Consider the following 16,956-nt stretch of genomic DNA (forward strand, 5'->3'; position numbering starts at 1 on the left):
GGTTCAGAGACAGGCCAACACAGAGACAGAGAAGATAATTAAATGAATGGCCCAAAGTCATAGCAGAATACTAAGGCTAACTCACTAAAAACTCATGCATAGTTCCTAGGCTGGCTACACTCACACATCTTGTAGACAGAGAGGTTCAACGGCCAAAATGTGACTCAAGTCTTCACTAGCAAAGCAGCATATACAATCAACCTTCTTTAAGCTGTGTCTGAAATACCAACAGCATCAAACAGTCACCTTTCTGCTTCCCAGGCCTCAAGTGCCAGGCTCCCTCCCTCAGGTGAAGTTACCTGGAGGACTGTCCCTGATACTCCAGAAAGGACAGCTGGACAAGTCCTCTGGTCTACAGCAGGCACCCCACCAGTAAAACAGTGTGATCGGATGTCTGATCACTCATTCAGGGCCAAGAGGGAATGACCAGCATTTCTCCAAGGTAAAGAAGGCCACAACCTACCCAGATGCCCGAGCAAGAAGTGGTGCCCTGCAGAACACAGGTGTCCTGATTCCAGTGCTGTGGCTCTATCAGTGAGAACAGGTATTCTGTCTGTCTGAAATCATGGCAAATGAGATGCAAATATTACTGCTGCTCTGGGAAAAAGTCAGTCAAGAACATGTGCTCTGTTCTCAGAACAGGACACTGCTGCTGGACTGTCTCGGCTCCTCTGAGATGAGGGTGTGGTGGTCTGAATAGAAATCCCCCATAGACTCATGGGTTTGAATACTTGGTCCATAGGGAGTGGCTCTATTAAGAGGTGTAGCCTTGTTGGAAGAAGTGTGCCACTGAGGGGTGGCTTTGAGGTCTCAGGAGTTCTGGCTGCCTACTGATCCATATGTAGAGCTCTCAGCTCCTCCAGCATCATGTCTGCCTGCACACTGCCATGCTTCCTGCCATGACAACAGACTAGCCCAACCTCTGAAACTGTAATCTAGCTCCAGTTTAATGTTTTCCTTTATAAGAGTTGCCTTGGTCATGGTGTCTCTGCAAAACAAAAGAAACCATAACTAAGACAAAAGGGTCCAACAAAAAGCCAAGCCTGTTGGTCTTTCCTGGAAGGAAGCAGGGTCACCACGGCACCACGAATGAGTCAGTGAGGGCAGGACGCCTGATAGCAGCTGTTGACATGGGAAAACACATATGTTCTAGCCCTCCTAGGCCATGGAAGTAGCATCCCAGAGCCAGTGGGAGTCAATTTTAACCCTCTGCTGTCCAGCAGACCTGTGGTCAGCACTGTCCAGTGAGAAAAGTCACTCCTGTGCAGGCAGGTGAGCAGCTGCCACCTAAGGGATAGCTCTGAGAAACCTCTGGTGGGACTCTGCTTCCACTCCTAGATCCTGGAGCCTCCCCGGGTGCAGAGAAGGAAGAATGCAAAGCAGTGTGCTAGAGGCCTGTGTGTTCACTGTGTCAGAACCTCATCTTCACCTGCCAGGCTGCAGTTCTCAATCCTCACCAGTGCCTGGGAAGTGACTGCCACCACTACACCGTACTGGGTTCCCTGAGCATCTTGAGTTTTGTACTCCATTTGCTCTTGTTACAGTGTAGAAAAGGAGCACTGTAACCAAGGGGACCATGCTTGTCTCTGAGATACCAACCATGACTTCTGGCCCACAGGCCAGGCACAGCTCCAGTTCCATCGAGGACAGGGACTGCACTGAGCATCGCAGTGCCTGAACTGGGCACTCTGATTGTTCTGAAGAGGACAGTTTGAAACGGCCAGACCAAAGGCTTCTTGGTGAGCTTTTAGTTTTCATCATGAGAATACTAGAGAGCTGACTTTTGTTGTGTATTTTCTACTGAAAATTAAAGTTCATTTATAAAAAAAAAGATAGTTTTTGTCTATAATCGATTTCCTGAAAGTCCAAATCCATTCAAAGATAATGGCAGGCTAAGTGTGGTGGCTCATTGATGTGAGATTCCCCTCCATATGCTGTGAATATCATTGGTTAATAAAGGAACTGCCGTGGGCCTATAGCAGAGCTATATGGGAACAGAGCTAGGTGGGGAAAGGTAAACTGAATGCTGGAAGAAAGAAGGGCAGAGTCAGAGAGAAGCCATGGAGCTGCCACTGGAGACAGACAGACATGCTGAAATTTTGCTAGTAGGCCATGACCTCATGGTGATGCACAGATTAGTGGAAATGGGTTAAATTAAGTTGTATGAGTTAGAAAATAAGAAGCTAGAGTTAATGGGCCAAGCACTGATTTAAATAATATAGTTTCTGTGTGATTATTTCAGGGCTGAGCAGTTGAGGACCAACAAGTGGCCTTCCTCCAACAGCCCACATCTGTAATTCCAGCACCTGGAGACAGAAGATGAGAATGGAGAGTTGAAGTGAGCCTGGACTACATGACACCATCTCAGGACACGGAGGGAAAATATAGCAGATTTTCTCACGTCTCCTTTATATGCTCTGTCGGTTTCTGCCCTTAATACCCAAATCAGGGGCATGGAGCCTAGATTACTGGGCTGTTTGTAAAAAGAAGCAACCACAGCTACAAAGCCAAACCAAATCATTCCATAGCAAACCCAGCTACTGGGGAAAGCAATGGCCATCCTGGAAAGACAGACGGCTTCCACTATGGAAGTGCTGCATCCAAACCATCTTCGCAAATCCAAGCCAGGTACCTTGGGCTCCTGGTTCCTATGCCTTCCTCCTGCTCCTCCCTAGCAAAGCTGGTTCCTTCTCTACTCCACAAGTCCCAGAGCTTCTAGCTTGGGCTCTCCACCCCCAACCAGCACAACTTCTAAGGTGTCCTAAGGTGCTGCTCTTCTTCTCAAACCTAGGCCAGCAGCTGCACTGCATCGAGTAAAGGACACAAGGAAATGTGCAGCAGAAGCAGTCACGGCATGCAACAAGAGTGGCTTAGACACCGCAGCCATAGGAAGAAGGGACAAAGAAAACACCCAAATGCTGAGTGACAGCAATGCCTTTACTGAAAGAAAAATAGGGTTGGAGCTGAAGATACGGTTCAGGGGTGAAGAGCATCTCTTGCTCTTGCAGAGGACCCAGGTTCTGTCCCCAGCACCACATGGAGGCTCCTAACCATTTGTACTCCAGGCCCAGGAAATTCAATACCTTCTTCTGGACCCCGATGGTGTACAGACCATGCAGGCAAGATACTCATATACATAAGACATAAGGTAAATCTGAGAGGGAAGAGAAAGAGAGTGTGTGCAAATGAGAAAGAACACACAGAGATTAATGGGTGACCCTCCCTGGATGTGTCCACAGCATTTAACACACCAACTGTGAGCTGCTAGCACTTTGGCTTCTCAACTTCCTAGACACAGCTCTTGAGCCCCAAAGGTCCAAAGCTCCACAACTGTTAACGCTTGCCTCCTTTACCTAGAGAGCTCATCACTCATCAGCTCCCAGTTCTGCTGGAAAGTGATGTTAGGACCGTCCTTGACTTCAAGTGCTGATTTCCCTTCCTGGTCTTTTCCAACACAAAGCACTGGCAACATTCCTCAATTACCAATTATTCTCTCCCTTCCTCCAACTTTGTCTTCAAAAGCTTTTGTTTGGGGGTTTGTTCTTGTTGGTTTCAGACATGGCCTCATTACATAGCTCTGGTTGACCTGAAACTTGCTATGTCGCCCAAGCTGGCCTCAAGCTCACACAGATCCACCTGCCTTTGTCTCCCAAGTGCTAGCCTTAACGGTGTGCACCACCAAGCCCAGCCTCAAAAAACTTTAAAATCAGTAGCTTCTGAGAAACCAAAACCCTTTCCTTTAGGCACCACTTTAGCCAGGAAAGAGCACCTTGGTAAAAATATTTGAAATTAACTGATACACACACCCCGGTGAAGCTAACAATTAAAGTTGACTACAGTAGGCTAATACCGACTGGTGTACACAGAGCAGAAAGGAACGGTCTTGTAGCTTTCTTTGATTCCCATGGTACTGAGCTGCAGTTACCTCCTTACTAGCCAGAAGAAATGGACTGCTAAGAAAATGAGAAGTGCAAGTATGCATGAGAGAATGAATGAATGAATCACTTCCACTATTCTGAGAGCAGATAATCTTCTTTAAAGCATCATTAACTAGCATAGTTAATGAATTAACTATAAATCACTTATCTAATTTTGACACAAGGCAACTAGTGTCTGGACAAATTTAGTAAACTTTGAATCAGAAACAAATTAGGAAATCTTGAATCATACTATCAAACACCTTTTTTTAACTGCAGGCTCAAAACAAGTGGAAGGAAGTAGCCTGGAACTGGGCCCATGGGTGTTTAAACTCCCACTAGCTGCTCTCTGAGTAGCTGCAGGACTTACCTTCTACAGGGGGCTCTGAAGGAATGGGAAGGCACAAGTAGGGTGAGGGATGACAGCTATACTACAGAGGTGTGTGAGTGCTCAGGAAAGAAGGAAGGCCTCTCTGGGCAGCAGCTACTCCCTGGGGGCACCAAGAGGGGCCAGGGTCAAGTGTGATAAAAACACTCTGATCAAAACAAAGGGTTTATGTGGCCCTACTTCCAGGTCACAGGTCATCTTTATGTGGCCTGCGCTTCCAGGTCACATCCATGTCTATCAGTGAGGGACATCAAGCCAGAACTCAGCAGCCAGAGGGAGGGGAGCTTGCTGGTTTACTCAGGATCATGCTTAGCTAGACTTCTCAAACAGCCCAGGAATAGGTGCCCAGGGAATGGCTTGTCCACAGTGGGCACCTCTCCCACATAATTAACTAGGAAACAATCTTCCACCAGCACGCCCACAGGCTAATCTGATCTGGGCAATTCCTCAATTGAGATTCCCACATCAGGAGACTCCAGGCTCTAACCTGTTAAGACCAACTAGTATACACAGGGGATGAAGAGGGAGGGCTCTGAAGCTTTGTGGCCAATGTTGTCAGTCTGACTTTAAAGAAACAGATGTCCAAGAACCTTCCAGAGTCTAACCAAGGGTTTGAGAGGTGCCCATGTGCACCCTCGGTGACCCAAGTCTGTACCCCAGGCAGAGAAAACCCAAGGACACTGCAAAAGCTTCTTTCTCATAATGCGAAGCAAGAACTTAGCTTCAACAGTAGGTACATCATGGAGAAATGGCTTCAGCACCCCAGTCCCTACAGAAGGACCCGCTGAAATCAGCCCCAGTGCTCAGGCCCTGAGTACAGGAAACGCAGCAGTGGGAATGGCACTCGGATGACGACTGAGCCACTGCACTAAATCTGAGGGACACAACTCAGTTCCACTTCATGTCATAGCTACTGCAGCAAACACAGAAACAAGCACCCACTTCGCTGAGAAACACCACCTCAGAGCATCCCTTCCACACAAAGGGATATTGATTCCCAATGTTGAGGAAAAACAGCCTACAATTATGATCATAAGAAATGTTGACCTAGAACTAGACTGTAAGAAGCAAGCACAGAATGACACATTTGTTACAAGAGTAGCCCTACTATAAAATAGAAACAAACACTTGGGTCAACAGTAGGGGAATGAAGGGTAGTTTCTTTTAAATTTTCTTCAGTAAGTTCCTGCTTTTATGATACTGATCCCCCCCAAACACTAACAGAACCCTAGCTTTACCACTCTTGCCAGTGGCCACCAAAATCAAGCAGAAGGCACCCTTAGGCCTGCATCTCCATCAACACCCCCCACCTTCCACAGCCTCTACCTTATAGCTGGCTGGTGGTGTCCTTCCGGCCTGGCAGACGCCCTCTGCAGGTCCTTCGGGTTTGGTTCCCTCAGGTCACTACTATAGGAAGTCATTCCAGATGGGCCCCATCCCACTCGCAAAGCCAGGGCCCTAAAAACCTATCCCACAATTCCATGCACTGAACAGGGAGTTTAGGAATAAGCACCTGATCAAACCCCACCCCAACAGCCTAGCTGCTCAACCTCCTTAGAGACATAAGACCAGAAACGGCAGACTAGTTCGGCAGCTGCATTCAGACTTGCAGAAAGAAGCATCTTGGTTGTCCATGAGGCCCAAAGATTTCTGCCAATATTCAGAACCAAAAGTAGAAGCAACCTGTATGCTCCAGTTACTTAGTGAGGACCTACTCTGTGGCAGGTACCGCAGAGGGCAAAACAAGGCCCTTGCTCTCACTCTGCTCTCCTGGAAGGGGCTTCCTCATGGAGAAGGGTAACGAAAAAACAACACGAGCTACAAGAAACACAAAATGTGCTGTGTGGCTCAGGATGAGTTGCCAGGGACCACCTTCCAAGGAGCTGCTGCTGAGGCTGGGGCTGGAAGGAGAGGCAGCAGCCAGACAAGAACAGCAGCCCCAGGCAAGGAAACCCTGCGGGGAGGAGCATCCCTACACTGCAGACTGAGTGCAGGATCCCTGGAGCGGCTCTCTGTCCCCAGGGGCTGACTGTAAACAAGAGGCCACCAGGCCTTCTAGGAAGTCCAGGGAGAAGCCAAGAGCACTGAGCCCTGGAAAGCTGAAACAACTCAAAGCCAAGTTCAGGTCCCAAGAAAAACCTCAGTCTGCACCTCTGCTGCCCAGTATCTGGAGCCTGCAGGCCACAGAATGATCATCCTCGGGGCACAGGCAGACTTTCAGAACTGCAGGTGGACTAGGGATGGGAGCTGCTCCCACAGGATTGACAGCAAGTCAGTGTGAAGATGAGCAGTGGGGGAAAAGACGCCCTGTGCACAGGCAGGGAAAGAGGAATGGTATCATAGAAACAGTCAACCCCAAAGGGGAAAAAAATTAAAGACAGAGAAAAACCACCTCATTGCCAGCTCCACAGAAAAACCAGAAAGAACATATCACTACTATCGGAGGGGAAAGTCAGGGATCAAAACAAGGCATCCAAGGATGAACAGACATCAGATACTGCCACCCAAGGAAGGTAAAGTCAGCAACATGATAGAGCCCCTCCCTACTCTGCAGGGCAACTCAGTCTGCAGCGCACAGCATCTGAATCCAGAAAAATCTGTCACACTGGACAGAGGTGTTCTGGACAGGTGAGCAATTGGTATCTCTCTTCAGACCAGAGAAGAGGGTCCTGCTGGCAGGACAGGTGGTGGTGGCACTATTCTGAGATGGAACGCCAGCCAAGCGACCCATCAGGCAGTGCAGCACCCCTTATCCGCTCTTCAAAAATGCTCCTTCTAGTCCCTACACAAAAAAGTACTGGCAGTGGCCGCTGTGCAGTACCACCAGGCCACACAGCAGGCAAAAACCAGACACAGGGTCAGAGCACGGTAACCCAGAACTCAGCCAGAATACATGGATGCCTCGGGGAAGCAGGGCTGACCCTGCCAAGCTAATGAAAGATACAGGACAGCAACTTGGAATCTGCACAGAATCCACACAGGTAGTCCTGAGAACAGGGCCTGGGACGCTGGCTCAGTGAGGGTTCAACAAATGCTAGTAGGTGTACCAAACTCACAGCAATGCCTTGTGTACCGTCAGTAGGTGGGAAGACCCAGAGGTCTCAGCCTACACAGAGAGCAGATCAGTGCCTTGTTTCTTAAGTTTACATTCTGAGCTTTGGCAGTAGCTCTTAGAAACCTCTTTCTATCTGAAACTGCACAGCTCTTACTGAAGCAAGATAAATAATTCACCAAAGTTTAAACGAAGATGGCTCTAGTGACTCTGTTGTTGATGGTGCCAAGTCTCATCTATAGGATCTGAGAGAATGTCATCTACACTTGTGGTCACCTGGTGATTTCTGGGTGATGGGACTAAAAGCTCCCACATTTAAGAAAATGAATCAACTTCACAAATACCATGGTGGCTCAGATATGTAATTCCTGTGGGCTGGAGGCTGAGGCAGGAGAATAGCCCCAAGTTTGAGGCCCACTCTTAAAACACAATGACTAAATGAATGGGCATAAATGCTCTGAAGGGCCATCTGTAAACTGGGCAGCGAGGAAGGAGGCCACTCTAGTAGCAGAGCACAGCGCCAGGTTGTGCGCTGGATCTGAGACATTGCATTCAGAGTCCTGTCCTCTAAGCCAGGCACTCATGGCTGCATCTGACCTCTCTCCAAGGAGCCAGAGCCCAGGACTCACAGGTACTGCTCCTGTCAACCTCACTTCTCTGGCAACCCTAGCTGACCAGTGGGCCTGGGATGCCCTGATAGGCTGCCCTGACCAGCTGTGCCTCTCTGGATGGACTGCTCTGCTTAGCGCCATGCCTCCTGGGAACATCCTGAAGGGCAGCAGGAAACACTGAATAAAGGGAGGGACAACAGGCCTGATCCGGGTGTAGGTCAGCAGGGCCAGTAACAACTCCTTCTAGCCATCCTGCTTCTGTGTACGCACTAGTCTCTGGTGACTGACTCTTGAGGAAACTGGTAGCTACACTCAGAATTCCTTTGTATTTCCCAGACCATGCCAAGTGCCTGTTTCACGTTTGGACGCCATACCACAGTTGTTTCTCACTTCTTAAAATGCTGCTTAGATTTAGAGAAGATGCCTGTGACCAAAATACTCTTCTTACACTTCACCATACCTCTTGCCTCTGCCATGTCACCAAATCATGCCTCTGGCTCTGTACTCGAATGCTCCCACACCCTCTCTGGGACACACTGATGAAGTGTATGGACTTGTCAGGCAAGGAGTCTGAGCCCAGTTCTACCACTTCCTAGGTGATCCCTGGACAAGATCTAAGAGTCTCTCAAAACTTTCTCTCGTCTCTTTAAAACGAGCTGTTGAGGAAGAGTGCAGGATACCCGGCTTTTCCAGTGGAAGTCAAGTCTGCAAGTCAGCACCTTACATCAACCCTAAGATAGCCTGGGAAGCAAGATCCAGTCCTGAAGCGCTTCCTCGGTCCCCCTCAGTCAGGTACCCACACAAGAGGAGCCACAGGCAGATCCGAACACATCCATTTTCATTAGGAAAGGGACTCCTCAGAACAGTAACGGTCCCTTATGAACTTATCTTCAGGTTTGCCTAGTGTCTTGTTAAATCCTTAGCCTGGAGGAAGCTAACTCCCTCATCAACAGCACTGACCTGTATGACCAAGTGCAGAGCTCTCTGCCAGACCATGTTAGTCAATCTAGACTGTGTCTGTGTCTGTGAAACACAAGAAATAGTGCTCATTTGTGGTTGTGATCCAGAAAGTCAAAGAGGAAAATGCAGGGCTCACTAGCCTTCAAGAATGCTGTTCACAGGAGCTGCTGGGAGGGGACAGACCTCGGAGGCGATTGATGACCCGGGGTAAAATACCAATAGGCATCACATCTTTTGCATGCTGAACCAGCAGTGCTCCAACCCTCAGTCGCTCCCTGTTACACTCCCCGACTCCACGCTGCTTGAGTCATGAAATCATCAGCCTTTCATAAAAGATTTGCACTGGAAACTCAGAAACATGGATTCTAGAGCTTTCTCCATAGCAACTTGCTGAGCAACACAGTTTTTACTGCTGTTTCAATTTATTTCAGCAACTTACTGAATCACACTATTTCAAACGGACGTAGAGCTGCACAAAGTCAGCTCTGTCCAAACACAAGGCCGTTTAAATTTTAACTAAAATTAAATACGGGCTCAGGAGGTGCTCACTAGCAGAGTATCTGCCTGGCGTGCTCAAGGCGCTCAGCTTGATTCCCACTCCACAAACAAATCAATAAATTAACGTTCAACTAGTTTTTCACCTGTCCTGGCTACCCTTAGTGCTGGCCAGCACACAGCCAGTGCCCATAAGCCCAGAGAGACACGGTGTGCATCCTCTGCCCAGGACCTCAGGCCCTGCTGTGCCTTCCCTACAGACCCACTGAACTGGAATAGGAGCCATATCCTGACACACACACTCTGAGCACAAGATTGAGATCTCATAACCCACCGACCACCAGTTACACTACAACACACACATGCCATAACCCACCGACCACCAGTTATACCACACATGCACACAACACAGAACAGACTCATTAAAGTGTTGTCTGCAGTTAAAATACAACTGCAGATTTCTGGGGGGTGGGGCTATCCCAGAACTGCCCAGTGTCAACACTGGTCTCAGCTGAGTCCACATCCTCCTTCCTCCCCTCCCTAAGACGTGGAACTTTGGGTCTGTAGTTTTGTCTATTTTAAAAAAAAAAAAAAAGAGGAAGGCTTTTCCTGTTGGCAACACAAAGCCCATTTTGGGTTTCTATTTCCTGAGGGGAGAACAGGGGAAGGAGCAGCCTTTCTCATACATACGGACCAGCTCATAAGCTGACTCCAAGTCTTTGACTGCTATGACGTAGATGTCACAGGGTCTACTTTTCAGGTGGGGAAGCTGAGTTGGGAATGAGATCCCAGGAGAAACCAAAGGACGGACACAGCAGGTTCTTAAAGCCAAGTACATGCTTCCCAATACAGGAAACAAATTCAGGTAAAAACAGTAATAATTCGACTCTGTGTTTCCCTTAACCGACCTCAGCATTCCCAGGACTAGAACAGGAAGGTTATGCCCATGCTGTCCCTCAGGAAACAAGCACTGGCCAAACCCAGAGCTGTGTGAAGCAGCAACTGTGGAAAGGCAAAGGAGTGTCACAACCCACGAGAGAAGACGAGCGAGCTCCTGGAACAAGGACCCTTGAGATGCTCCCATCTAGTTGGCCTTGTCAGCTGGGAAAAGATAAGGCTGTGCAGAAACCCACGTGTCAAGCCTCGATGTAGCCCAGCCCACACTGGCTGCCAGCAAACAGCAAAGGTGACCAGGGACACTCAGCAGGTCCCCAGTTAATCTTCAAACTTACTTTTCTGTTGTTATCTATTTTTTAAAAAAAGGAAAATGTTACAACCAAGTGGGAAGTCTTTTGGATGGGACCTGCGACTTTGCAACTTGTTTTCTATCCTGTGTGCCTGTGAATGTTTTTATCCTGCCCTGCAGGTCTTAGCCATGCTTTCTTGCACCAACTAAATCAGTCCATCAGTTAAATCCACTGCAGAATTCACAGGCGAATCTTTAAAATGCCTAAGACAAAAACTAAAGTTTCCTTTACTTCTGCACACAAAGTCTACTTGTCCTTTGCCTCTTTCTTAGTATGTCTTTGGTGCTGGGAGTGCAAGCTAGTGTAGGGGGAGCTAACTCCACAGTGCAGGCTGGGGGCAGGGGGAGCTAACTCCACAGAGTGCAGGTTGGGGCAGGAGGAGCTAATTCCACATGTAGGCTGGGGGAGGGGGGGGCTAACTCCACAGAGTACACGCAGGGAGTAGTGGGAGCTAACTCCATAGAGTGCAGGCTGGGGCAGGGGGAGCAACTCCTAACTCCACAGGAACTAAACACTCAGAGGTGGGGTCAGGAAGGGACAAGGAAAGAATTGTGAGGGGTCTTCTTGCTCCTCCAGGACATGGCACATATTCTGCAACTGAGGCCATAGGTGAACCACAATTCCCATCAACCTGGCTTGCAGATCAGGTGTTGCCCACATCTTAAACTAAACAATGATGGGCTTCTTTGTAATTATCGAGTGGTAACTTAAGTGGGTCACCAAGACAATCTGACTAATGCAAGACACCTCATGGCTGGCACTTTTCAGATACAGTTTCTGTGCAATCACATGGTTCTTCTGTAAACTTTTTTAAAATAAGAAACTAAAGAATGATCCCTCTGCAAAAGACACAGAAGGCCACACTGCTCTTGTCATCTCCTAGAAGAAACAATCAAGCCAGAGGACAGGACTGGCAATATGCAAGAGTCGTTGCAATGGGCTGCTGTCCAAGCCAAGGACTGAGTGTTGGAAAAGACAACCATGGCCTCCTCTTCCCACAGCAGTGCTGTCTCCTCACTAAACAATGCCTATGTGTGACAGTCAGTGCCCAGTCACCGAACCTGTGGTTCTTAAAAAACAGTCCTTGAATCACACTGCATTACACAGCCTGAAGACAGGTGTCTGGATGGGTCTACCCAGTCATGTGAGCCCTTGGAAGGAAGGGGTCTCCTCTAACGGTTAAGGCATCTTGTGGGCTTTAGGATGGAAGGGAGCCCCTAGAAAAAGAAGAGAGCCTAAGTGCCACAAGGGCAGGCATGAGTGGAAAGCCCACCCAACCTGTCCTAACGTGACTCAAAGACCATGCCTAATGAGACAACCGTTCACAGCACTTTGCTACCCGACCACAGAAAAGTGGGGTGGTCAGTGCACACGCCATGTGGGGAGAAGACAAGGCTACCCCACTCGGTCACACAAACACAGAGCATCACCCACTTGCTTCCGCTGCAGGCTGCACCTCCTGGGCAGCCTTCTAGGGTTAGTGTGCCATCCAGCTGTGCTTAAAGGAAAAGCAACACTGACAGGCCGGCCAGTCCCGGACCTGGCCTCAGGGCAGCTCTAGCGGTGGATCCCTGGAAGGTGATCACTCCTGCGGCTTGAACTCTGGCTGCACCATCAAATTAAGTGTGTGAACTCGATCATCTTCAATAACTTTCTATGTACAGCTCTTTTCCTGCACAACCTGAAGATCTGACCCAAACCACCTCACCAAGGTGCAACCTCTTACCCCAAGGGGCACTGGTACCACTGCTCCCAAAGGCCACTTTTGTATGAATTTTTTTAAAGATGACACCTAAACGCTCACATTTGTGATCAAAAACTATCCAAGACACTGAAGCACAAGCCTTAAAATTATGTATTTTCTTCTTTTAAACGTCTATTTAAGGAGCTAGAGGGGCAGCCCACTGGTTAAGAGCACTTGCTCCTCTTCCAGAGAACCCAGGTTGTCCCAACAGCCACATCTGTTTGCTCACAATTGCTTATAACTACAGTTCCAGGGGAACCCAGCAGCCTCTTCCAGCGAATGCGGACATGTGGATGCTCGCACACATGATGCACAAGAACTCACAAAGACACATACACAAAAATCAAAACTAAAAATATATAATAACAAGAGAAATATTATAAAGTTTACTTAAAAATACTTTAAGTTGCAAGCATGCTGTTTCTAAGGTGAAAACAGCACTGTTTTTCATCCAAAGACCATGGCAGCAAGACCCTAGGACCCCACCTTCCACAGCATGGGCACTAAGACACTTCTGTTTAAAAATCACTCATGGCTTCCATTTTTATTTCTGTCTCCCCCTCCCTTCTAATCCTTTTCTCCTTGATGTTAGGAACCAAACACAGAGCCTCCCCAACTGTAAGGCCTCTCATTTTTCCAAAGGACCATGCCAGCTTGTTTAATATTCTTGTCCAAAAAAAATATACTGGCCTTGTCCTCCTGGGTAGCCAACCTGAGCAAGCGATGTGCACTAGAGAGGGAGGCAAGCAGTGGCTCAGCGAGTCTGCAGGACTCCACTCAGTCACCCTAGCAGCCATGTGGAGACTGGCCGTGGGAACATGGACAACAGTGAGGCCACTAAGCTGGAGAAGTGCTGCACAGGAGCTAATGTGGTCAGCATGACCACTCTTACCTCCCTCTTCAACCCAAGGCAGATCTCTGCACAAGAAATCCATAAAGCATGCCCACTTGTGCCACCGTCACCTGCAGGGGAGTGCTCCAACTTTCCAGGCATCAGCACCCCCCCCCCGCCAAGCTCCCAGGAAGACAGGGACAAAGGCAAAGGTGACGAGGGTGACTGCACCAGTGCTCCACACCACGCTGGCCCTCACCTGCCCTCTTCCCAGTCCCACTAGTTCTGCCAAGCAGGCAGGAACCATGCAGGAAGAGAAGGAACCTGGTTGCTCCATCAAGCTCTGACTCCCTCCCAAGAGTAAAGCAAAAAGAGCACGCATGGAGCCCTGTGAGCATCACCAACCACAACCGCGCGCTGTAGCTGCTGATCTGGAGGCTTCTCGGGCTCAACACAGACAATGGGTTCCCATCGCCGAGTGCACAGAGCACATTGAAAGACTAACCATGGTGAGGAGAGTTTCAAAGAAGCTGCACATGGCTCTGTCACTGCAGGCACACCTGGAAGGACACAACCTTCAGAGTCAACTCAGGTCATGGGGCTGCAGGAGTATGCAAAGGCCTTTCATGTCCAACTGCACTCCTGCTGGAAGACACCTGGGAGGATTTACCTAATGCATGAGGACTACACTCCACTCCCACTTAGAGGGCTTTGCTTTACCTTTAACTTGAGGCAACTTCTAAAGTCACTGAGGCTGACCATGGCAAAGGTCAGAGGTGAGCACTCAGAGGGTAAAGCAGGTTCAAAAGAGAAAGAGAGGACCCAGAGAGCCCACCCACACCCACCTCCATCTCTAGGAGAAAGCGAGGACCCAGAGAGCCCACCCACACCCATCTCCATCTCTAGGAGAAAGCGAGGACCCAGAGAGCCCACCCACACCCACCTCCATCTCTAGGAGAAAGCGAGGACCCAGAGAGCCCACCCACACCCACCTCCATCTCTAGGAGAAAGCGAGGACCCAGAGAGCCCACCCACACCCACCTCCATCTCTAGGAGAAAGCGAGGACCCAGAGAGCCCACCCACACCCACCTCCATCTCTAGGAGAAAGCAAGGACCCAGAGAGCCCACCCACACTCACCTCCATCTCTAGGAGAGATCATGCAGAGGGCATGTCTGACATTACGTGTGCCGTGTCCTGAACAAAGGTCTCACGGTTCAACTTAAACCTGTGCCCGGAGCAGTTCTCACACCGGGATCCACCTTCTCTACTCCCCAAGCTCACGCACTAACCCGTCCTCTTTCTTCATCCAGCTCAAGGTGGAAAGCAGTCTAGCAGTCCCACGAACCCAGGCCAGCAGTTTCCAAGGGCAGACTCCTCCCAGAGCCGGGGGTGTTGCAGGTGCCAAGTGTCCACCAGGCGGAGAAGCAGATGGGGTCAGCAAGAGCTGCAGACTCTCCCCCACCGTGAAAGCACTCATCCTCCTTTTGGGAGGTCTGCAGAGTCTCCTCGGGAAGGCACACCCCAAGACTAGAAAGAACACTACTCGGCAGCCCCTCACCAACCGTTCACTGGGCCACACTTCAGCTAGTACTTGACCTTAGCTCTGTCTCTTGCTAAGCACAGACTTGGTGCTGACCCACACATCGCTCTTGACAAGTTGGTGGACAAGACAAGACTCAGACAGGTCTCTTTCACGCCATCCCAAGGTCGGTTCACATACAACCAACCAGCCACATGGAAGTAGTCGCTGGGGCCACCTTTACTCCTTGCACACAGGCTCAGCTCTACTGTCCTGGTTTTCTAATTCCTCCCCACAGGAGGAACCTGACAGAGGTACCCTGCCCTCCCAGGCAAGTCAAGCTAGCTAGAGAGCTCCTCCTCCAGGATTCACCACCCAACAAAGTCATGACCTGAAACAGACAAGGAAGAGTCACCAGGCACAGGAAAGAGATGTGGTTAGCATCTCCTGGTCCAGGGAGGACCAAGGCGAACCTCTTAGCTGGTTCAGAGTCCTCTTAAGACCTCTATACCATATTGACCAACTGAGGCAGAGTCTAGGGCAACGGATAACAGAGCCCAAGCACCACCAAGTTCAGGCTTGGAGATGGGGGTCAGTGGGGGAGGGGAAGAGTACGGGGTGATGATCTTCTTGGAGTTGGGAGCTGGCAACACCTCATCCCACTGGCAATGCTGACCAATGACACATCCAGGCCACAGTTACAGAAGACACCAGGCTAGGACTGCTCAGACAGCCTCCACCAGGGATGATTCCAATGTGCTTGAGGTATGAAGAGACACACAGGTCCAGGGGACAGCATCTGCTCAATGACTGGACTTAAGAGAAAGGGTGACAGGAGCCAAGTGTAAACACCAGTTTGTATGCCAGTACCAAGTATAAGCACCTATGTAGCAACGTACACCAGTATTCAGAGGAGGGACCAGGTCTGGAGGATCAGTAAGACAACACATCACCCAGTCCAAGTCCGCCCCAGACTCTAAAAACACCTGGCCCACCCAGAAGAACATACAGAGGCCCATCAGGTTACAAACCACCACATGGGTCACTTCAAGAGCCACAGCTATCGCTGAGGAACAGACAACGCTGCTGGTTGTCTTAAGAAGCACACGAGCAGAAGTGTCAGGGGTCAAGTCATCTTCCAGGAGAAACACCATTTCCATGACAGTTATGTAACAGTCTAGAAACCTCCCTCAGGTTCACCGTCACACACACAATCTGGTCCCTGACACCTGCTTCAGAAAGTTCTACAAGCCAGCGCTGTGGAGAGAGGGCAGAAGAAACCAGACTCCGGGTCTGGAGTGCATGCTCCAGACTCCCACCGGATGCCAGGTGAAACAAGTTGCTGGATAGGCAAATGTTACAATGTAACACACGCCCATTAAAGAGTATCAGTGTTACCACACACACCTCAAACGGCAAACGGCCCCCTAAGCAGTTCCCTCAAAGGAGTCTCAGGGTCTAGCAATCATTCGGGCAGATCAGGTTGCCTGAGAAGGCCTGGGGTTGAGGGGGTGAGGGTGGGGGCTCGATGCCTTTTAGATCTGCAGGAACTGAGGCAAGCCACGCTCACCAGCCTTGAAACGCACAAAGTATAAGTGAATATTTTGTTCTAGACGCTCAGAAATGCCAACGGGTTGAACAGTTTCACAAGAGCAGTCTCACCTGAGGCAATTCCAAACCAACAACTCCCACCTTGTTGTCACTGGGGACACTAAACCCTAAAGGTCCTCTGGGATGTGTGGAAATTTTTTAAATGAAAATGACACCTTCCTGTGAGTACACAGGGAAAAAAATCTGAGAGCTATTAGGTGGCTTTTTAGACTCCCCAGGTGATGCTTTCTGTTAATGTCTGCCCAGAATTAATACGTAGTTCGTAACCTCAACACACACCACACCCCACTTGTAAATGTCCCCCGATGGCTAAGCTGCATCGCTACCAAAAAAATGAAAAAAAGAAATAAGAAAAAGAAAAAGAAAGAGAAAAGGAAGAAATACATCACCTTCAACCTGAATACACCAAAATCTAAAATACACGATTTAACTCACAGGAAAGAACGAGCACCCCAGCACGCTCCCCTGGCTTTCCTGGCCCGGAGGGGAGGAAGCCGAGAATGGCTTTCCCGTCTACCCCCGGGCCGCTATCCCGAACTGTCAATCCCCGGCCCGGTAGGTCTGGTCCTAACGGAGTT

The 16,956-nt window shown here is 49.4% G+C and overlaps 1 protein-coding gene across 4 annotated transcripts in view; it reads right to left on the reverse strand.

Moving 5' to 3' along the window:
• The window catches only part of Tent4a (terminal nucleotidyltransferase 4A), a 33,685-nt gene that overhangs the window by 15,890 nt on the left and 839 nt on the right, over nt 1-16,956 (reverse strand). The window lies entirely within an intron of this gene.

Source organism: Myodes glareolus, chromosome 15 (assembly GCF_982192425.1).
Source record: "Myodes glareolus chromosome 15, mMyoGla1.1, whole genome shotgun sequence".
Taxonomy (NCBI): domain Eukaryota; kingdom Metazoa; phylum Chordata; class Mammalia; order Rodentia; family Cricetidae; genus Myodes; species Myodes glareolus.